Consider the following 25,209-nt stretch of genomic DNA (forward strand, 5'->3'; position numbering starts at 1 on the left):
AATACTATTTTTTTGTCAAAATTAGTCGTTAGTATTATTACTTGGCAAAAAAAAAACAAAATGCTACTCCTTTTTTCTCTTCTTTTTTAATTTCTCTCCTTATTCTCCCTTCTAATTTATAATTTTTCCTTCATTTTTTTATTATTATTATTCCTTTTACCTTCTCTCTTTTCTTTTCTTTTTTCATCAAAGAAAAAATGGTAATTTTATTCAACAAATTACATTTTCTAGATGCCCGAGAGCATTCAAGTATGTTAGCCAAAAATCCTACAAAAAAACTAAGCATAAAGATCTAATAAACACTCCTCCAAGAATTAGAGGTCCCCATAAAGAAGATAAACCATGTAACAATCCACAATTTAAATATACAACTAATTAGATCAATTATGCGGTTTATAATCAACACTCAACTATTCAACTAATTTGCATAGAATTTCGAAAAATATGAGCAGAGACAACTTACCTGTAGTGATGATATTCCTTATTCGTGATTTCAGAGTTGAACATTATTTGAATCATGTTAACCACAACAAAGTATTGGGGACGACTCTCCACCCAACCGTAGGCTTAGCTGCACATAATCTTTGTACAGTTGACCACCCCTGAACCCTCCATCAACGTACTACTGTCAGAGAATCATTTTTCTCACAACACTTTTCTCCCAAGAAAATGGATGAATCTCATCCTCCTCATCATCCAATAAATAGACCAAAAAATGGAAAGGGGTCTGCATGCACACATTCCATGTGTCAACATGCAACTTTTATTTATTTATTTTAAATTTTACTTAGTTTAATATTTCTCTTAATTCAATTGTTTCTTATTTTATTCCCTTTTACATTTTTTCAACTTTACTTATTCTCAATATTTTTATAGTTTGCTTTTATATATATTTAGAACTTCAATTTATTATTATTATTATTATTATTATATTTTCTTCATTATTTATTATTTATTTACTACTATTATCTTTTCTTTATTATTTATTATTTATTTACTTATATTTTAAAATTATATTATATTATTTATTATTTATTATTTATTATTTATTATTATTATTATTATTAGGGGCATTACATACTCCCCCCCCCCTCTTTAAGGAACTTCGTCCTGAAGTTAAGTTGTATCATTTAACATTTGATTGTATTTAGTTATTTATTACTTAATGTTTTCCCCACACCCTCTGCTAAACTAGTATAACTAGTAGGCATCAAAAGTTTCCACAACACCCGGGAAATACCAAGGAATCTTTGTCCTTTTTCCCACTATCAGAACCAGGCATAAGCCTCATCAGTTTATACCATAGCCTATGGTTGGCCACAAGGCTCATGCTAAGGTTTAGACCTCATCTCCCCCAATGCAGACATCTAGCCCAGTACTTAATAACTTCGGGCATCTCACAAGGCTGGCCCACTCCCTCCGCAATCACTAAGGCACATAGCCCCAGGCATCGAAGTCCTTACACCCCCACCAGACTTCAACAACTCAATCCAATATCAGGCACTTGGCCTATAATATCAAGCACTTGGCCTACAATATCAGACACTTGGCCTACAATATCAGACACTTGGTATATTCAAGATGGTCTAATAGCCCCTCAAGAATTATACAAGACAATGGAACCACCGACATATGTAGTGTTGATTAAGTATGCCCCCAGCCCATATGGTGTTTCATATTCTTCCTCGCAGGTATGGGCTCCCACGAGATCATCAAATAAGTCAGCCCTCTCGACCCATTTGTGGAGTTCCTGTCAGTCACCGCATCTCAATATGCAACCAATGCATTAGTTATAATCATAGTATCATAGAAAAAATACACATGTCAAATCTTGCATACGATCATGAGAACATAACATCATCATTATCACAATATTCTGAATAGTAAAAACTACATGCTCATTCATATCATAAAATTTGCATGCAATAACCACGTGCTTTGCATCCTAAAATACCATCATAAGTTACATGGACTTATATGTATCAAAGATATAGAATGCCATCATATAATAAATGAAACCAAATGTCAATATATGCTTGTTGTTTCATTTGATTTTGTGCCAAAGTGAGGTTATCCTTTAAGAGTTGGAGAACTTGTTGTTGTTGAGGGTATACCTTAACACCTTCATGAGATACAATATGACCTAAGTATTCCACCTCTTGTACTCCAAAGAAACATTTGAAGGTTTTTGCATATAATTATTTCTTGTCCAATAGTCTAAGCACTCTATCAACATGTTGAACATGATCCTTCCAAGACTTGTTGTAGATTAGTATATCATCAAAAAATACTAACACAAATTTTCTAAGGGTTTGAAAATGGAATTCATCAAACCTTGGAATGTAGAAGGTGCATTGGTAAGGCCAAAAGGTATGACCAAAAATTCATAATGACCCTCATGAGTTATAAATGTTGTTTTTGGAATGTCTTCAGTCTTCATTATGATTTGATGATATGCTGCATGAAGGTCCAACTTCTTGAAGTAAATTTCTCCATGCAATTCATCCAATAATTCATCAATGAGAGGAATGGGAAATCTATCTTTAATAGAGAGCTTATTGAGCTCTCTATAATCCCAACACATGCGCCATGATCCATCTTTCTTGTGCACCAATACTACTGAAGTAGAGAAATAACTTTGACTAGGTTGAATTATACTAGCCTCTAGCATTTTTGCAACCATACGTTCAATTTCACTCTTTTGTGCAAAGGGATATCTGTAAGGCCTGATGTTTAGAGGAACACTTCCTGGAAAATGAATAGCGTGATCATGATCACAAATAGATGGGAGGCCTTTGGGAGTCTCAAATACCTTGGAATGATTGTCCAAGACTTTTTGGAGATCTAGAGAAATAGATGATTTAGACGTGGGAACCTCTAGCGAACATAATTGTGCAATTACGCCACGTTGTTCTTCCTTTAGAAGCTTTGTCATGACGTTAGAGATGATTATCTTTCCTTGTTTCCCCAAAGAGTCTCTTCTACTGGCTTTTCTAACGGATGGAAAGATAGGTTCTACTGGATGGGTCTCTTATACTGGCCTAATGAGTGGGGCGCTGGCCTAATCAGCCCTATCAGTCCCAATCATCAGTCAGTCCCATTCTCAGTCAATCAGTCTAAGCCCCAGGTGCAGGTCAGTCCCAGGTGCAGGTCAGTCCCAGTCAGTCCCATTATGGCACTTTCTAGAGCAATTGATAGTTCTTCCATTTGCAACCATCACTTGACACTCTGGTGCTGGATATAGGAAGAAATTCAATTACTTTGCTATCTTACAATGAATAAAATTATGGGTACTATACGAATCAATCAACACTATTACATTTTTCTTCATGATATGTCCTTCTATATTGATAGTTTGACGAGTGGTAATAACTGCCAATGCATTACAATATATGGTTAGATTCATTCTTGATGCTCGATGTGATCTTTCACTTCTTGAACCTTTTTCTTCTTGATATGTCCTTCTATCTTGAGAGTTAAAAACCAGCTCTGATACCAAATGCTATGAAACTAGCTCACAAAATATAGAAAAGATAGATCAACGACTTAAAAATCAACCTCTTCGAGGGGACAACCTCCTTTACATTACACAAATGAACAATTCTTGGATGATACAAATGACAAGACCTCCTTTCTATATATAGGATTCTAAGGGGTCATAATGTAATAAAAGCCGACATAACAATAATAATGTAAGGGCACAACAATAACTATAGTGGGCTTCTATGGGGCACGATCATAACAATATGAGGACTACATGGGCACAACAATATAATATGGGGGTTTCACTAATAACAATAAGAGGTTACACTAGTAGTATAGGGACCTAACACAATATAACGTCATTCATAACATCCTAAATATAAGAATCATTTCAATATATATCAAATATAAATCAATAATCCACCTTAAGCATTCTTATCATTATTTATTAGCAAAAATCAATGAAATAAGATTTTTCAACATCCATTTAGGATCTAGGCTATCTCATTAGTATCATTAGTGTCATGTTTTCATTGAGATACCACTTAGTTTCCAATAATCATTTCCATTGTTTTCAACTAGGAGAACAATTTACATAGTAGGTATATTCATTTATGTACCTCGTTAAATTTCAAATGAATCCCATTATCTTGATCCTTAATCTCTAGCCATGTATTCCTCTTTCCCCAAGGAAATTTAGTGAAATTAATATATTATTGGCCATAATATCATTCCTTAACTCATCAATATCAAAATTAAAAATTCATGATAAATATATATATATATATGCTTATCGAAACACGCACACTAAGTCATCCTTGTTTAAGTTAGTTTTCATGCTTAATCCACTCACACAAGGGCTTGTTAATCCCTGGCGATTTATACATAACTTGGTAATTATCCTTTTTCCTCCTCAAAAGATTTTCTCATCTCATCAGGTTCCCATCTCAATATCACTTGATCTCTTTTATTGTAGATTCATTGTCCTTCAAGTTGGGTTAGAGATTATTCTCTTCCACTTTTGGTTTGGAATTTGAAGTACTTTAACCACTACTACCATTATCATCCTCCAGAAGTTATAAGTTATATACTTCTTTCAACGCTAGTGGCACAAACTTAGTAGTTGTTTTATATGAAGTGTCAATATATCATCAATCTAGTCATAAAACAAATTATGAGTGCAATTTAGTCACATAAAACTTCTATTAGTTGATTCTTACTTCCTTTGTAATTCTTCTTAAAGTATCAGTAAAGAATTTCCAACGACATTCATTCTTATACTTCAATTGTTGTTTTTGACCATTTAAATGGACACTGGGTAGCCAGACCATTTAAACATTTGAACATTTTCTCAATTCATCACTTGTCATTCTTGACAAATTATGAGCGTCCAAAACTTCAAATCTCAACATTTTTTAATTTTTATAGGTCATCCCTATGCCTCTTACCAATCATGTTGTAACAATCCACTCATCAATATCCTTAAGAGGACTTGCTACTTGAGGGAGAGAGACCCCTTAGCCTTATCCCATGATTTGTTCTGTAATATCCCTCCCCTTAATAATAAATAATAATATAATAATAAATAATAAATAATGCACAAATAATCATTAATAATAATAAATAAATCACTTAATAATAAATAATACAAATAATAAAGATAATAAATAATAAATGATATTAAAAAAATATATACAAGAAAATAAATAAAAATAATAAAAATAAAAAAATAAAAATAGTAATAACCATACAAAAACTCTAAATAAGAATAAATAGAAATAAGACAAGAAAAGGAAACTATCAAAAAGAAGGAAATAAAACAAAAAAAGGAAACTATCAAAAAGAAAGAAATCAAAAGAAAGTTGCATGAGACACATGGAGTGTGTGCATGTGGTTCCTCTTCCAATGTTTGTTCTATTTAATAGATGGCGAGGAAGATGAGAGGCATTCTTGCATTCCATCTTTCCGAGATTCTGTCTTCATTCTCTTGGGAGAATGGTATACTAAGACCTAGGAGTCACTGGCAGTAGTACGTTGATTGAGGGCTCGGGGGTGGCCAGTTGTAGCAAGACGTTGCACAATTGAGCCTACGGTTGGGTGGAGAGTCGTTCCCAAAACCTTGTTGCGGTAAGCCTACTTCAACCACAGGTAAGCACTATTCATTCAATTTGAATTTAGTTAATGTTGATAAGTTAATTAGATATTTATTTTGGGCTGTTACATATGGTATCAGAGCCTAGGTTCAACTCTTAGGACCTATAGGCATTTTAATGTACAAAACTTCGATCTAAATGAATTTTTTTATTTTAGTTTTATTACAGTCACATCCTAATGATTCTATCCATAGAGGATTATTGAAATAAAAATGTTTTGTATAGAATGAGGATTTATTTCTTCTGTAAGTGTGTCAAGAAACGCGCATCCAAGAAATTACGATTCTATTCAAATAGCAAACTTGTGCCAACTTTCCCCAAACTTGCCTTGGACATCAGCCCTTTCAAAATTCATGCCATTCGAATCGAAAATTATAGCGAACATCACTCGGATTTGCACCTAGCATCATCCCTTTGAAGTTCATTCCATTTTGGTAAAATCAGATTTGCATATGGCGTCATCTCTTTGAAACTGAAACTCATTCTATTTAAAAAGTAGACGTTTGACAAAACTATGAGAGCCTTGCACGCTGTCATTCAACACAATCCCTTGAAAAATTACGCCAGTTAAGAGTATACTTATGCCAAAATCACCCCAGGTTTGCTCTAGACATTTTTATTTCAAACTCACGACATTCAAAGACCAAACTTCCACCGAAATTGCCCTGATCTGATTCTTCATTAGGCTTGGAGAGGTTTGTACAGGAGGAGGTTAGACCGTACACAAATCAGGTTCGACTTACAAATCATCAAATTTTCTCTTACTGCTATAGCCCTTCCTTCGTTCGGATCATTTTTGTCATTTTTCACATTTGCGTCCCCAAGGTCTTAATTTTTCTGTTATTTTTCACATTTGTCTCTTTGAGCTTCATAGCTTAAGGCTTCTGACCTCTTTTAAACTGTAAATTTTATTTGCCTAAAAGTGGAGTTTGCACCTGTACCGTTACCAATTTCTGAATATTCCAATTTCAGAAGTACTAAGGCACACCAAGCGTTGAGAATTACCCACTTTTAGGGGACCAGATTGGGAAATAGTGACCATAACTAGTGCACTTTATACATAAACAAAAAAAAAAAATATCTTTTAATTTTCTATTTTATCATTAAAACTAGTTTATTTACCTTGAGGTTATGGGAAATAAAATTATATCATAGCCAAGGGCTAATACATTAAGTTTGAGCTCTATATATATATATATATATATATATATATATATATATTTCACTGTGTATGAGGTTTCTTTTTGTGAACCAATTATGGGACAAGACGATGAAATTCAGTGAATCTGTCATGAGTAAAGCAATTGCCAAGGAGAAACAATTCCAGAATTTTTTCAAGATTGTCAAAAATGTTCTGAGGAGGACCGTATGAAATTTTTGTTTTGTCAGTGGTAGTTTTTTTAACATATTACATAATTTCCAGCCAGTGTTTTTAAAGTTAAAATTACTTTCAATAGATGCAAATATTGTTCCTTATAGCAGAGCTTTTGTTTCATATCAGTAATTAGAATGGCCTAATGAAGATAGTGTTTCTACAGAATAATGGCATGAAAGTAAATAGCCAGGCTGAGTTGATTCCAGTCACAGAAGGTATTAAAATGTGCCTCTAAAACAACAATCCATTGATTTTGAATGAGACTCTGAACACATTGTTGATGTCATCTCTTGGAATGCAAACACTTTTAACTGGTTCATCAATAGCAAAACAGAATAGATTAGGAAAACATTTCTCAGAAAAGTCAAGATTATGTTGGCAGACTGGCTAGCTGACTGAGTTCTTTGTCAAAACAAACCTACCAACCTGCTAAAATCTAACACACTAAAGCCATACGATGGCCTATGCAGGTCTCGAACCTGCGACCTTCGCGTTATTAGCACGACGCTCTAACCAACTGAGCTAATAGGCCACCTGCCAGCCTCCGTTTTCTGCTATCCTCCCATTCGGTTTTGTTTGGACTGAATTACCCAAAAGTGTAATTCTTTAATTATGTGTTGTTATTTCCATGACTAAGGCTGGAAATTCTCTCCTCTGGTTTCCTCTAGAAACCCAGGCCTACAAAGGATGCTCACTGTTTGCCTGGAGCACAAACCCGTTGCTAAATCTAGCTAACGAAAAATATAAGGCCTACACTGATAACAGATACAAATATGATATGATGCAAATCAAAGATATATCAAACAGTGTTATGTTTGTAATTAGTTGGTTATAAAGGAATGCATCAATGTGCACCTTACCAAACCTACTCTACTCTACAAGAACCAATCACAACAATGGCTTCTATGATATCGGCCACCCAAGAATCAACAGATCCCAAGTTAAAGTTAGAACAAGTAGGGTAATCAAAGATTAAAGATGCAGGACGTACCTCTGCTGCAGCAACAATTTCATAGAAATCACGCAGAATCATGTTTTTTTAAAAGCTTGGTGTTCACAACAATAGGTTTTCCAACAAGTTAGTGTCCCTGTCTTATCAAATATAATGCAGTTCACCTGTGGACAGCAAAATCTCTATTCATAAATGAACATTTTCTTTAAACGACCAGCATAACAAGATTTAGAGAAGTATTTCTCTAATTCTTGATAACTGCTTCAAGTTCAAAGTTCAAACCACAAAAAAAAACAAATTTAATAATAATCAGCTGCTAATATATCGCTTACTTTATGTGCACTCTCAAGTGCCTTTCCCCCTTTAATGAGAACACCTTGTGTGGCACCAACTCCAGTACCCACCATGACTGCAGTGGGTGTTGCAAGCCCCAAAGCACAGGGACAAGCTATAACCATGACAGATATGCCAAACTGAAGAGCAAGCTCAAACTCATCCATGGAAGAAGGAATCCAAGACTTGGGGTACGAACCAAACTTGCCTGCTACAAACCATGCCATCCAGGTAGTAAAGGAGATCACAATAACCTACAAACCAGGGAATTGAGGTAACCATGATTAACTTCAAAAACAGAATTCCACATGAGCAAGGTTCAGCCTGTGAATGCTTATTGCTGTTGAGCAATCATAAAACTGCCAAAGACTCATTTTTACTTAACTGTGGAATAAGACGTTTGAACTTTGAAATCTAATAATGCATGACAAAACAGGACATATATATACTCAATGAGATTTGAACCCTCATCTCATGGGTTTCACCCAGTGAAACTTACCATTAAACCCCATGTCACTGTTATCAGGAAAATACTAATGAGAATTTTGCTAATTACCAATGGAACAAAGAATTTTGAAATTTTGTCTGCAAACTTCTGCACTGGTGCTTTAGCCATTTGTGCTGCTTCAACAAGCCGAACTATTTGTGAAAGAGCACTTTCTGAGCCAACATGTGTAGCTCTTATATGCAGTACTCCATTTTCATTTACCGTGCCACCAATGACTTCATCACCAATTCACTTTGCAACAGGCCTGGCTTCACCTGTTACCATACTTTCATTGACATGACTTTGTCCCCAATCAACCAAACCATCTGAAGAGACCTTCTCACCTGGTAAAAATTTTATTGTATCATTGCGTTGTTGCTAATTGTACGTTCAGATACAACATTTCCATGGGTATCAAGAGTCAATAAAGTGGTCGTATCTGGTGTCAAATCCATCAGCTTGGAAATAGCTTCTGAAGTTTTCCCTTTGGCCAGAACTCCCAAATATTTTCCAAGAAGAATAAAGGAGATAAGCATGGCACTAGTCTCAAAAAAATCAATACCCCTGAAAGTATTATCAGTTGCAGCCCTCAACACTCTGTAGACTGAATAGAAATAAGCTGCATTTGTTCCCAACGCAATTAATACATCCATGTTAGCTGAGCCATGACGTAAAGCTTTATATGCACCAGTATAAAAGCGCCATCCAATGATAAATTGTACAGGAGTTGATAGGATCCACCTTAAAAGTTCTCCAAGCTTTAGCATATTCACCAATTTTAAGTCTAAACCTCTTCTAATTCCTGGAGTATACATAAAAACCATGGCTAAGAGAAATACTGGTACAGTGAAAACTAAACTCCATAGGAAAGACTTATAGTACTGCTTAATCTCTTCACTTCTGTCAGGCCCTCCTCGTCCTCCAGGCTGAAATAAAGTTGCCTTGCAGCATCCAGGATATGTCTCCTCAATCACATCGATGAATGTTCTAGGTCCAGTCAAATCTGGATTGTATGACAAAGTTATTTTCTCTAGTTGCAGATCCACTTCTGTATCCTCTATTCCCGGCAATGCTTGCAGTGAATTCAGAATTACTCCAATTTCTCCACCAGAAAGGATGCTCTCTAGTTTAAGATCAACCTTATTCCTATCTCCCCCAGTACTAATCAACATAGCTTCAAAACCAGTGTCATCAATGGCATCAATCAACGTACTACTACTGGCAACTAATCGTTTAAATCTAAGCTGGAAATGATTTTATTTTTCTTCATTACAAGAGCTCAAAACTATGTCATCTTTTCTATTCCCATCCATCCTAAAAGAAACATCAAACCATAGTCTTTTGTCTTCAAAAATAGGGTACCAAAAAGTTCTTCTAGACTAAACAAGAATTTTCAGCAACATGATCATAGTTGGCTTGTTCTTCAAAATCTGGAAAAATATTTTCCTCATCAGGATTGCAAAACTTTTCTACCTTTATAATGAAAATCCGTAATCTCAACTAAATTATAATAGCTAACGATTATGAAACTTAAAACAATTTAAGAGAAATAAATAAATTGGAAAATGAAATTTTCATTTAGCATTCTGAAGTGAAAATGGAGAAATATTAAGAATTATCCTTATACGTATATGTATAGTATAAAGGTTTGTATTAAAAAGTTTGAAGTATAACTAAAATTCAAAATATCATTTTTGAAAATACCCATTTTTATAATGATTTACAATGACAGTGACATTGGTTTTTCTTAAATTCCACATATTTCAGTGTTGAAATTAAAATATGCAATATACAAATAGTCAATATCATAGAAGTCAAAATAAATTTTATATGGAGATAGACTTTACATGGATATTTTCAAAATCAATCATGAAGGATGATTATGGATTAGGAAAAATGAAATTGGTGAAATGTTACAGTTGTATGTTTAGTATTTGTATGTAAATTGTATAATCTATTAAAGCAATAGAAGTTGTTAATGAATTTATATAAGCGACATTTCATTATATTAAAAGGGAATTTAGATATGAAAATGGAAAATTATAGAACATGAAATAGTAATGGGTAATAACATGTCTACTCTTTTCTTCTTTTATTTTGGTGATTAATTGTAAGAAAATATTCATGGTATAATTATTTTGAAATATTGACCCTGTTTTAATTTTATTTCTATTAGAATGTTTTTTTTTTTCCCTTTTTCCTTGTAGTCATGTTTTAACATAGAATTATGTTGGCTATTAGGTGGCCTTTGAAATTAATGTGAATCTTCACTTAGTGAAGATTATTTTTCTTGTCCAATTTTGTGCATGTTTATAGTTATGGTTGCATCTCCTTTTCCATGCATTAATCAAAAGTGGAATCAATTCTTTTGATTTTTTTTTTTTATATCTCATAAACTATAGCCTGAAGGAAATTTTGTGGTTAGGTAAAGAAGATATAACAAGCAATTCATAACATTAAGAAATTTCATATGAGGATGACACCTCTTTATATGCTCCTTGCAACACACCTATTTTCACAAAGATGATAATAAAATTATGGTGGTATTGATGAGTCCACAAAGAAATCAATATGCATCTTATCTACTTGATAATGTAAAATTAAAAGCTTGGAATGAACTTGTAAAAGAGACCATTAAATATGAAGTGGCATACATGCAAAACTAGTTTAGTTAATATGTAAATTAAAGAGACACTAGCTATTTGGCGAAGGTGTGAGAAAATAGTGGTGTAATTTCAGGGAACTAATAAATATAAACCTAAGATAACAAGATACTAGCCTTGGGAGAACAACAAACCTATTATTAGAATAAGGTGATGGAAAAATATATAGACAACAACCTTAAAAAGTGGAAGCAACATTAATGATCAACTAACACAGTTGAATAATAAAAAAGGTCATTGTCAAGGGCCTGAAGGGTATGATAACATTGAATTAAAGAAGTGAATACATAATAAAATTCATCAATTTGAGAAGATAAGTTATGTGATTGGAGAAATAGTAACAATATTTCCTAATGTAACAATTTTATACATTTCAGAGAGAGGAGGAAAATAAACTAGTATGACTAAAGGTGAGAAAACAAGGCCAATTTAATAATATTTCTATCTTTGAAGCTAGTAGACACGAAGTGGATTGGTCAACATGATTGGTAAGGTCAAAGTGATGGCCTATATAAGTGTCATTATAGGAAGTTCTAAGCACTTGTAATCGTGAGAAATGAAAAATGATAAACTGGGAAAATGTTCCAAGGATAATAATTGTTTAACTTTTTGAAAAAGAAATACATGATGTAGACTAATGAGAAAACATTGAGCATGAAGTGTAGGAAGAAATATTGTTGGAAATATAGTTGGAAATTCTATAATGAGACTTTGATAAGGATTACATATAAATTGGCAAAAGAAGTGAGATTCAACTAATAAAGGGTGCAATTGAATAAATTTCACTCACGAGTGGATTGATCATATATTGTTACCTCATACAAAACAACTTACTAGTGCGCGTCATTAGTATTGAAAGAAGTTATTGCCAAAATACAATGGGCATACCAAATCATTCATAGATGATAATGGTGGTAGTGGTTCCAATCATTTCAAAGTCTAAACTGAATATTTAATGAGTGAAAAAGTGGAAGAATCCCTATTCCAACTTGAACATGGGTGAATCTATGATAATAGAGATCAAGTGGAAACTTGATGAGAAAAGCAAATCTTTTTAGGATGAACAATGAAAATTATGCAATTAATGAATAAATCATGAGGGGGCAACAAGCCCTCATGCAGGTAGATTAAGCATAAAATAAGACTTAAATAAGGATGACCTCTTGTATGTGTGCTATTTGGATAAGAAAAATATGTATAGTGATCATGGAATTTTAACTTGATATTGATGATTTAAATGATTATACAAATGGTAACATATTAGCAATGAATTTCATTGGGGAAGGAAGAATAAGTGATGAGAGATTAAGAATAATGTTAGTTCATACTTGGTATTCAATGTTTGTACAAGTAAATGAAATTGATGAATCATGATAAGAATGCTTATAGAATATTATTCTATATTTGATAAGTATTGAAATGTTTCTCAGATTAACGATGTTTCATGATATGATGGTATGAGGGTGATGATGCTCATGTGATTCATATTTATATAGTTGTTACAATAGTGATGATGTATACTTATGATGATGATGATATGCATAGGCATTATGATGTTATGTCTAGGTATATTGACATATTCATTTACTACGTGATGATAAGTATTTAATGTTGAATACTCATGATGGATATGATATGCATAACGTGGCATAGGAATTATGATGCTATCATATGAGGTTTAGTGACATGTGGTTCATTTATTATGTGAAGTCATGATATGTCTTTGATGTAAATATGTTGATGTCATAACTTATGATGGAATTTCATGAGGTGAAGCATGTGATAGTTTCATACAAATTTATGACATGCATAAGCATGCAGTTTGTTATTAATCATGATGATGAATGTTCTCATGATGACATGCAAGACTTGGCATGTCGATTATTTTCTATGATACTATGATGGTATAGCTAATGCATTGGTTGCATGTTGAGGTGTGATGATTGACAGGACTCCACAAATGGGCCGAGAGGGCCGGTTTATTTGATGATCTCGTGCGAACCCATACGCACGAGGGAGAATAAGTAACACCATATGGGCTAGGGACAAACTCAATCAACACTACATATGCCAGTGGTTCCTTTGTCTCGTGTATAGCTCTTGATGAATAGCTCTAGAAGAGCTATGGGACCATCTTGAGGAGGCCAAGTGCCTGATGTTCTAGGCTAGGTGCCTAGTATTGGATTGGGATGCCGGAGTCTAGAAGGGATGTAAAGGACTTCGATGCCTGGGGTTGTGCGCCTTAGTAGTTGTGGAGGGAGTGGGCCAGCCTTGCGAGATGCCTGAGGTCATTGAGTACCGGACCGGATGCCTGCCTTGGGGCAGATGAGATCTGAGTCAGGCGCGAGCCTTGGGGCCAGCCTTGGACTAGGATACAGACTGGGTCAGGCTTATGCCTGGTGTCGAAAGTGGGAAAAAGAATAGAGATTCCTTGAGATTTCCCGGGGTGTTGGGGACTTTCGATGCCTGCTGGTTATACTAGTTCAGCAAAGGGTGTTCGCAACATGAAGTTAATAAATAATAAATAATAAATAATAAATAATAAATAATAAAAAATAAATAATTCAACTCAACTTCGGGACGAAGTTCCTTAAAGTGGGAGAGTATGTAATATCCCTCCCCTTAATAATAAATAATAAATAATAAAAATAATAATATAATAATAAATAATAAATAATGCACAAATAATAATTAATAATAATAAATAAATCACTTAATAATAACTAATAAAAATAATAAAGATAATAAATCATAAATGTTAAATAATAAATGATATTAAAAAAATATATACAAGAAAATAAATAAAAATAATAAAAATAAAAATAGTAATAACCATACAAAAACTCTAAATAAGAATAAATAGAAATAAAACAAGAAAAGGAAACTATCAAAAAGAAAGAAATAAAGCAAAAAAAGGAAACTATCAAAAAGAAAGAAATCAAAAGAAAGTTGCATGAGACACATGGAGTGTGTGCATGTGGTTCCTCTTCCAATGTTTGTTCTATTTAATAGATGGTGAGGAAGATGAGAGGCATTCTTGCATTCCATATTTCCGAGATTCTATCTTCATTCTCTTGGGAGAATGGTATACTAAGACCTAGGAGTCACTGGCAGTAGTACGTTGATTGAGGGCTCGGGGGTGGCCAGTTGTAGCAAGACGTTGCACAATTGAGCCTACGGTTGGGTGGAGAGTCGTCCCCAAAACCTTGTTGCGGTAAGCCTACTTCGACCACAGGTAAACAGGTAAGCACTATTCATTCAATTTGAATTTAGTTAATGTTAATAAGTTAATTAGATATTTATTTTGGGCTGTTACGTGTTCCCAAACATTATTACCTTTCATAGTTGAACTCATCACAATTCAACGTCATACACCTAAAAGGATTCATATGAGCTTTGATTAACTACTCAAATCTTAAAAATTCGTATTGTTCTTACTCACATTGGCAGCCTACTCAACTATCACTAACCTTGGACTTACCATGAAAATACTACCTTAATTCTAAGACATTTTCATTTTTTAGCTCTTGAAATATCCTTGATTTCTCTTTTTATCTTTTTCATTCTCATCATACATGCATTCATGGTTTTACTATTTCTATAATTTAATGTCACCAATGATCTTCATCATTATGCACTTAATTACTTTCAATGGTCGATTGATAATATATATCTATATATATATAGACATCCTCTTTATAATTGTCATTCTCATGTTCTATTATGGAAACACTACGATGATCTCACATACATTGTCCTAAACTTATTCATTCACATGATACCTCAAGATAGTTAAGTTACTTAACTATGAATATTCTATAATATAAAATTTTCTAAAATATGCTATTGCTACTTGTTAATTTATTTTTTATATTGACTTATAAAACTTCTACTAACTCATCTTAAATATTTATTAATACTCCTTTATGTTAAGCTCATCATTAAATTTAAAAATTATATATATATATATATATACTTTATATTTATCTATTATTAATATATATTTCTCTAAATTATTAAATGATATAATGATACACTTAAATATAATTAAATTATATATTAATGCAAGTGGACAGAACATTTCCTCTTCCCTTTTTTTTCACCTTCTTCTTCAACCCAAACGCCCTCTTTTTTTAATTAAAAAAAAACACTCCCCACATTAATATGTTATACTCTCATTCTTATAGTGGGAAAAATGTTCACTTACTAGTTTTGATATTCCAAGCAAAGCGTGGTATATGTTCGTCAATGGCAAACACTTCAAAATAAAACATATAATGAATTAGTTTAAAACATGTGCATATTCATTAACTTATTGTTGTATCATGATGTAGGTATTTCTCTCATTAATATATACTACTTCACTTTTATGCAATTTATAAATTGGCTATATAAGTTTTTTTTTTTATTTGCTATTATTATTATTATTCGTCATACTTGGATTTATCACTTTTCTTTTTATTTGTTACTCTCATAACCACAATATTTATACAACTCTTTTATAAAGAGCCAATTTCATGTACGAGAAAATGAGTGAGTCAATTTATTGAAGGAAAGGAAAAAGGACAGAAACCATAAAGGACAAAAGCAATCATTACTTTAAGACACTAAGTTTTGTTCTCTAACCATGGAATACAAATTTTATTTTCTTATAATGGCGGTAACAACGTTAGGGTTGCCTAGGTGCTTTTGGGCTTGTTATGGTTGTCGGTATGCACTTGGGCTTTTAGCAAGAGATAATTGTGCCAGTTAAATCATATGATATTTCTATTAAACTATTTAAGAAAGACCAATTGTTATTGTTATTTTTTTTGTATTTTTGTCTCAATGATTTCAAACCGTTAGGTTATGACGCAGAGCATCTCAGGTTTAATTATGCAATTTTCTAATTAAAAAATTTAAAATAGTGATTTATTTTAGAATTAATTAAGAGATAGAATAATTGAGATAGAATTTTAAAGTGGAAAGAATAGCTTTCAACTTCCTCCAAATATCTAGGAGGAAGTTTCTCTGGAGGAAGTTTCTCTGGAAGAGATACGAAAGCTTCTCTCCCCTAAATAAATAGTCATGTAATTGTTGTAATGCTCATGCTGGGAAGTGGTTTGATTCTTAATAAAGTATATGGTGTTTTTAATTATTTGTGTGCTACACCGGTTTTTGGTATCAGAGCAAGGTTTGGACTATGTGAGTTGAGTGAGCGCATCTGCGTTGGAGTCTACATTGGAGAACAAACCTGCGTTGAAATTTCATTGGACCCCTACTTTAAAATCCATATTGAGCCTGTGTTGGCGATCTTGTCGAGTTTGCATTGAGTAGAAATCAGGAGGCGGTCGACAAAAGACGTGATAGAGCCGAATTGAAAGAGTGTGGAGATACGTGTGGGGACTGCGTGATCAAAGTCAAGGCGTGTTGCAGGGATTAGTGTGAAATCGTGATAACGTGAAATTTTAGCTTGTCCAATATACGTCAAGAAATGGAACTGATTAACTGAGCGTGGAACTCTCTATGGTGAGTTACGAGCAACTGCTGTGCACATTTTCCTTATTTTTACTAATGGTTTGCAACAACTGTGTGATGCGGTGATAGCGAATACCATCAAGCATGTAATTTATGGTGGCTAAAATCTTATATTTCATGTTAAGACGTACACTCCATACGTATGAGTGTTTCCATGAGAGAAAATGAGTGGATTCAGGTTATGAATTAATTAATATAAGGTGAAAGAAAATAATTTTGATTGAGTACATATGTTAAATAATTCATATGCAAGTGTAAGTGGATGCATAATATTGTGGTCAATATTTAAGGGTTTTAATAATTAAGATTAGTTATTAGTAAAGATGGCACAGAGTTAGAGAGGAGTTGGAATTGGTCGAGGAAGACCAGCTATAAATCAAGTTTTACTTGATGAAGTAAGACATATTAGAACCAGATTGGATGCATTGGAGACAACACGTCAAAGAGATGTCGACATCAGTGATATCAATGAAGCGGAAGAAAGCTAAGAAGAAACTCTAGAAGAGAAGATGGTCAAGATGATCGCGGGAATAAGTACCAAGCCAAGATTGGACGTGCCTATGTATGAAGGCAGTTTAAATCCTGAAGAATTGATCGATTGGATCAACACCATCGACAAATATTTTGATTATGAAAGTGTAGCGGACGAGAAGAAGGTTAAGTTCGCAGTGACCAGATTAAAGGGACATGTTGCATTATGGTGGGACAACGTGCAAGCTGAAAGGAGAAATTGAAACAAAGGAAAGATCAATAGTTGGGATCGAATGGTGGCTAAACTCAAAGGTAAATTTCTTCCTCGAGATTATCAATTAAATCTCTTTCGCCAAATGCAAAATCTTAAGCATAAATTTATGTCTGTAAAAGAATATACAAAGGAGTTTTATAGATTGAGTATAAGATCTGGTCATCTGGAAACCGATGAAGAAAAATTAGCTAGATACATTAATGGGTTGAAATTTGAAATACAAGATGAATTGAATATTTTGTCTCTAAAAATGGTTGAAGAAGCTTACCAGATAGCTCTTAAGGTTGAAGAAAAATTGGCACGGAAGCAGAGTCAAAGAGGAAGAGCACGAAGCACAGTAAGAAGTAGAGGACAATTCAACAGAGGATCATCAAGCCAAGGACAATCAAGCAGAGGAAGTTTTAGTGGAAGATTTCAAAGAGAAGAAGGCAACAGTTCACAACAAGAAGAATCATCAAGAGGAGATTATAGAGGACGAAGACCATATCAAAGAGGTAGAGGCCGATCTTTTGTGATAAGATGCTATATATGTAACAAAGTTGGTCATACAACTAATAAGTGTCCAAAAATATTTTCTAGTCAAAGAAGCACACATATAACAAAAATTGATACAGAAAGTGTACAATCCTCCACACATGAAAATGCACCTGAAACTGGTGAATCTTTGATGATGAAAAGAACTTTATATGAGTTTGATGAAAAAGCAAAGGAACCCACAAAAAGAAAAACATTGTTCAGAACTATCTGTAAGTCAGGAGGAAAGTGTTGTAAAATTATCATTGATAGTGGGAGTATTGATAATTTAGTATCTACATAAATGGTAGAAAAGTTAAATTCAAGGAAAACTAAACATTCTACTCCCTACAAAGTTTCATGGTTGCAAAAAGGACACCATATACTAGTTAATGAACAATGTGAAGTGGAGTTTCAAATAGGAAGTTATAAGGATAAATTTCTTTGTGATGTTATGCCTATGGATGTATGTCATATCTTGCTTGGAAGGCCATGGCAATATGACAAGAAAGCAATGCATGATGGAAGGAGCAATACCTACACTTTTGAAAAGGATGGTGAAAATCATGTACTTTTGCCTTTGAAGAATGACAAAGCACCAGAAGAAGACCAATCCAAGGTAATGTTACTTAGTGGGAAAGAATTTCTTCAAGAAATCAAGCATGAGGAGATAAATTTTGCTTTGATCAGTAAGCCAAAGGTAGTCCTCACAAGTACAAATTTGAATGATCTTCTAGAAGAAATTAAAAACATGTTGAATGAATTTATTGATATTGTAGTGGATGACTTGCGTGATGCATTGCCTCCCATTAGAAGTATTAGCCATCATATTGAACTCATTCTAAGTGCTAGTTTTCCAAACAAAGCAGCTTACAGAATGACTCCAAAAGAGAATGAAGAAATTAAAAACCAAGTGTAGGATTTGTTGGATAAAGGTCTCATCAGAGAAAGTCTAAGCCCATGTGTTGTTCTAACAGTGTTAACTCCAAAGAAGGATGGTGGATGGAAAATGTGCATAGATTCTCAAGCAATCAACAAAATTACAATCAGGCACAAGTTTTTGTTACCCCGTATTGATGATCTTATAGAGTGTCTAAGTGGTGCTACATATTTTTCTAAAATATATTTAAAAAGTGGATATCATCAAATCAGAATCAGAGAAGGTGATGAATGGAAAACAACATTTAAAACTAATAATGGCTTATATGAATGATTGGTAATGCCCTTCGGACTTACCAATGATCCCAGTACTTTTATGAGGCTAATGAATGAAGTTTTAAAAGAATTCATTGGAAAATTTATTATAGTTTACCTTAATGATATCTCAATCTACAACCAATCAAAAGAAGAGCACTTAAGACATCTTAAGATGGTTTTAATGAAGCTACAATAGGAGAAATTGTTAATCAATCTAAAGAAGTGTAGTTTCATGAAGACAAAACTATTGTACTTAGGCTTTGTGATTTCAAGGAAAGGCCTAAAGATGGACCAAGAGAAAGTGAAGGCCATAATCAATTGGCCAACTCCAAGAAGCATTTTAGAGGTAAGAAGTTTTCATGGATTGGCAAGTTTTTACAGGAAATTTATCAAAAATTTCAGTGGCATATGTGCTCCAATTGTAGAAACTATTAAAGAGAAAAATCAACCATTCCATTGGACTGAAGCAGCTAATAAAAGTTTCCAATTATTAAAGAAAAATATCATAGAACAACCTATTTTAGCATTTCCAGATTTTAATAAGTTGTTTCAGGTTGAGACTGATGGCAGTGGAACTGCAATAGGAGTTGTCTTAAGTCAAGAAGGAAAAGCAGTTGCCTACTTCAGTGAAAAACTTAATGAGGCCAAGAAAAAATATTCTTCTTATGATAAAGAATTTTATGCCATCATACAAACTTTAAAGAAATGGAGACATTATCTTATGCCAAAAGAGTTCATCCTCTACACATCTAATCATGCTTTACAATATATCAACAATCAAACAAAATTGAGTCAAAGACATGTTAAATGGATTGAATTCTTGCAAAATTTCTTATTTGTCATCAAGCATAAAAGTGGGCAATCAAACAAAGTGGCTAATTCATTAAGCAAAATCAATTTAATTTTGCAATAATTTCAAGTAAATGTCTTGGGACTTGATGAATTGAAAGATATGTATCAAGATGATCTAGATTTTAAGGAATCTTATGCAGTTTGTCAAAATCTTGTCAATAGAGACAGAACTCCATGGCTAGATTATATGATACATGATGGACTTCTATTTAAAGGAAAGAAATTGTGCATTCCTAGATGCTCCATGAGAGAAAATTTGTTGAAAGAAAAACATAGCGGAGGATTAGGAGGTCATTTCGGGCAAGATAAAACTTTAGCACAATTACAAGCATTCTATTATTGGCCTCACATGTCAACAAATGTAAGAAAATTTGTGGAAAGATGCAGGAGATGTCAACATGCAAAAGGAAGAAGTCAAAATAATGGATTATATCAACCTCTACCTATACCAAATCGACCATGGGACTCCATCATCATGGATTTTGTATTAGGCCTGCTCAAAACACAAAAGGGAAATGGTTCAATATTTGTTGTGGTTAATAGATTCTCAAAGATGACACATTTTATAGCTTGTAAAAAGAAAAATGAAGTAACTAACATAGAAAACTTCTTCAAAGAGATAGTTAGATTGCATGGATTGCCTACAAGTATTGTTTCTGACAGAGACACCAAGTTTGTGGATCATTTTTGGAGAACTCTATGGAAAAAGTTAGGAATCAATCTCAGTTTCAACTCAGCAGACAGAGGTGGTAAATAGAAGTCTTGGAAATATCTTAAGGTGTTTGGTAAGTGAGCAACCAAAACAATGGGATCACATACTTACTCAGGCAGAATTTGCATATAATGGTTCACCTAACAAAAGCACAAGATTAAGCCCATTCCATATTATTTATGGAATGCATCCAAGAGGATTTACGAATTGAGGAATCTGGGAAAACAATAATTCAGAAGTGTAGATGGTGAAGATTTTACAGCCAGTATGCAGGAAATAAATGACAGAGTCAAGCATCAGCTACAAGAAAGAAACAACAAGTATAAACAAAGGGCGGAATCCAAAAGAAGACATTTGGACTGTTGGAGATCTAGTTATGACACACCTTCGGAAAGAAATATTTCCTAAAGGGGAATATAATAAATTAAAATTGAAAAAGATTGGACCATGCAAAGTTTTGAGGAAATTTTCCTCGAATGCTTATGAAATAGAACTACCCAAAGACTTTGGTATTTCACCAATATTTAATGTTTAAGATCTATACTCCTTTAAGGAACCAATGGATGACTCTACAAATGCACCTGTTCATGACAAAGTTCAGTGAGAGAAGCAGCTACCTTTAGCACCAACAAAGCAAATTGAATCCATCATCGATCAAAGAGTAGCTAAAAGGAATAGAAACAAAGAGTATTTTCAATACTTGGTTAAATGGAGAAATCAACCAGTTGAAGACACTACTTGGATGACAACAACAAAGATTTCAAAATATAATATCAATATTGAGGAACTCCATAAACAAAGCATATGAATGTATTTTTTCTTCCCTGGTAGTATGATGCAGGAGCATCTCATGTTTAATTTTTATGTAATTATTTAATTAAAAAATCTAGGCTTTTCTAGAATTAGTGAGTCATTCTAGAATTAATTAGGAGATATGGAAGCTAGGATAGATTCCTAATGTTGAGAGGATAGCTCTCAACTTCCTCCAAATATCTAGGAGGAAGTTTCTCTAGAAGAGACATGAGAGACTTCTCTCCTCTAAATAAATAGCCATGTAATTGTTGTAATGCTCATGTTTGGAAGTGGTTTGATTCTTAATAAACTATATGGTGTTTTTAATTATTTGTGTGTTGCACCAGGTTATCAATTAAGTTAAATTATACTGTCAACACTCTAAATAATTCAATAAAATAAACCTAAAAGTTTCATAACAACATTCACATAGTTAGATTGGTGAAATATGAAAATGGTGAAGAGTCAGGATGCTATAGTTTAGCAAAAGAATATTTTAGCGCAAAAATATAAAGATTAATAGAGATTCTAGAGTGTAGGAATTTTTCGAATTTAGATTGCAAAAGAGTGCAAAGTCTAGAGAAATGATTCAAGTGTAACTGAAGAAGATTTCTCCTATCCTTATTTTAAATAAAACTATGAGTGTGTTAAGTATCTTCCCGGGATTATTCTCTATCTAGGAAAAAGACCTTCATGTGCATACAATCTTTTGTTTTCCCACCTTAAATCTATGCATATTTTACAAAATCGATATGGCTAAGTAAATTCCTAATTTTTTAATGAGAAATCAAATAAGTATTGGGAAGAATTGCAATCCTTATTTTAGTGAAGAGTGTGTTACAAAGTAACATTACGATTGCATAGGGTCAAAGATATGGATCTTGGGTGTAAAGGATCATCGCACAACTACTTTATAAGTATAAAAGTCTTGATTAAAAGAGATAGTTGAGGGTTTTTCTATTTATTTTTTTTTAATTATCCAAATACCAAATAGTCCAAGCTCCAAGGAAATGTTATATACAAAGATCCACTGAAGAGTTAGACTTGGCCATTCATATTGGGAAATTTGTATCTGGGATCTTTATTGTGATATCAATATTCGCTAGTACTCAATAGACTGAGGAACGACTTCATAGACTTAACAAAAACTCATAGAATTAAATAATCAATCAGTGCACATAAGGTCCTCTTAAAAATCAATCATTGGATGTATCAAGATCCATTCACACCAATACAAGATCTGAAACTCCATATCGCTTGTAAAAATTTTCCTTGCTTCCATTCATTATCATAGCATATCCCGCACACTTAAGTGCCACGGAGAGGCAATAATCTACAATGCATAGGGATTTGTAGATCTTGCGATCAATATTTGACTGAAAGTGGAAAGCCACAGAAATCACAGAAACATAAAAACCCAGTTAATTTTAAATCAAAAAACTTCAAAAACCTTGGAAACCCTATAAAAAAAACCAGATAATTTTAAGTCTAGAAACTTAGAAACCCCCAAAAATCCTTAACTAGACAACATAATATACATAGATAGATGACAACAATTCGAATTCTCAGCAAAATGAATAAAACTAATTTTATTACGTTTGGGGTTTCCTAGTCTAATAAGCATAATCAATTGAATTGTGTGATTGAAGAGTAGAAATTTTTGACAATGGTACCAATTTCTATATCTTAAACTTAGGTTTCTGGGCTACATTCTTATTGTCAATGCAAAGCAGGGGAAGATTATAACCAACTTATGATATGGGCCCACAACATATGGTTGTATTAGTTGGCCCATTTTACCCTCAACTTCATTCCTTCTACGTCCTAAGAGACTTCACTGGAATGATAGTTTGAGGAACCTCCTAATCAACTAGTCGAAATAGTAATGTTAAAAATCCTAGAGTTTTGCAGCAATGCCTGGTCCTTCCTTCTTTGCGTGCGATAAAGCCACTAAAAATCCTACATTTTTTGTTTTGTTTGTTTAATCTCTTTACTCTTTCGAATAACATACAATAATGGAATAATATTTCTATATTTTAGAATATAAGTAATACACAATTCTAATGGTATAGTTTTAATAATTTGCATGTAAATAATTCAATGATAATATTTGGATTTCCAAAGCCTATCAAATATATCATCTATTATGATATATATATTTTTTCCTTTTTAGAAATTATAAAGAAAAGACTATTTATTTTCTCTCATTGATAAAAATATATAAGCCCAAAGGTCCAATAAAATTAGAACCTTTCTCTGATACCATATGTAACAACCCACAATTTAAATATACAACTAATTAGATCAATTGTGCAATTTATAATCAACACTAAACTATTCAACTAATTAGCATGGAATTTCAAAAAATATGAGCAGAGACAACTTACATGTAGCTATGATATTCCTTACTTGTGATTTCAGAGTTGAACGTTATTTGAATCCCGCTAACCGTAACAAAGTTTTGGGTATGACTCTCCACCCAACTGTAGGCTCAGTTGCACATAATCTTTTTACAGTTGGCCAACCCCTAGCCCTCAATCAACATACTACTGCCAGAGAATCTTTTGTCTCACAACACTTTTTTCCCAAGAGAATGAATGAAGAAATGGATGAATCTCATCCTCCTCATCGTCCATTAAATAAATCAAAAAATGGAAAGGGGTCTACATGCAAACATTCCATGTGTCAACATGCAACTTTTTTTTCTTTTTCTTTTTTTTAAGTTTTACTTAATTTAATATTTCTCTTAATTTGAGTTTTGTGCTCTGAAGTGGGGCCGCAGGTCCTAGGTCATGGTTGTAGGTGGGAGGACTGCGACCAATGGGGTCGAGAGCCTAGGGCTTCTTCGCAAAAGTAAAGCTTGTTTTGGAAGGCGGTCAATCGCAGCGAGGGTTAAGCGGAAGGAGCAGCTGGAGAAGACAACAGAGGAAGACATCTGGCGAGGATCTGAAGGCCCGGGTTGAAACGTGGACGGTCAGTCTTCGAAGCGTGGACGCAACTGGAGGCTTCACGTTCTCGGCAACAGGAAACTGCTTGAGACTCTGTCCGCCGGAAAACATAGCTGTCGTTCTCTCCATTTTACCCTGTCACTGAAGCCCGAAACGGTTTGTTTTGGCGGTATTAGGGTCTAAGCAGGCACACTAATCATGGTCAACCCTAATGAGGCCGTCGAGCTCGAACCAGAACCAGAAGATATACTGTCGGTGTGGGGAAAAGACCTAACGGCTCAAAACATTGAACAATTTTTCGGGTCAAGCGGTTACCATGGGAATTCGAAGCCGAGTCCAGATCTGCAAGAGCCATGGAACAAAAGGACCTCGATCGAATTTCTGGAAGACAGTTTGGGGCTGGTAGGGTAGGGAAATCAGGAGGCCCCTGTTCAACTCAATCTCCAAGAACCGAATGCTCAGAAGAAGGGTTTCCCTCAGGCGGAAG

The 25,209-nt window shown here is 33.7% G+C and overlaps 1 non-coding gene and 1 pseudogene across 1 annotated transcript; both read right to left on the reverse strand.

The window, feature by feature from the left end:
- Positions 1-7,469: 7,469 nt before the first annotated feature.
- TRNAI-AAU (transfer RNA isoleucine (anticodon AAU)) lies at positions 7,470-7,543 on the reverse strand. Its single transcript has one exon. It is a non-coding gene; the product is annotated as a tRNA-Ile (tRNA).
- A 146-nt stretch (positions 7,544-7,689) lies between these two features.
- On the reverse strand, positions 7,690-24,851 carry LOC149179942 (putative copper-transporting ATPase HMA5; annotated as a pseudogene).
- Between the last annotated feature and the right edge of the window lie 358 nt (positions 24,852-25,209).

The sequence above is a fragment of the Pinus tabuliformis genome, chromosome 3_2 (genome assembly GCF_031772625.1).
Source record: "Pinus tabuliformis cultivar Carrire ecotype Pingquan chromosome 3_2, CPIR1, whole genome shotgun sequence".
Taxonomy (NCBI): domain Eukaryota; kingdom Viridiplantae; phylum Streptophyta; class Pinopsida; order Pinales; family Pinaceae; genus Pinus; species Pinus tabuliformis.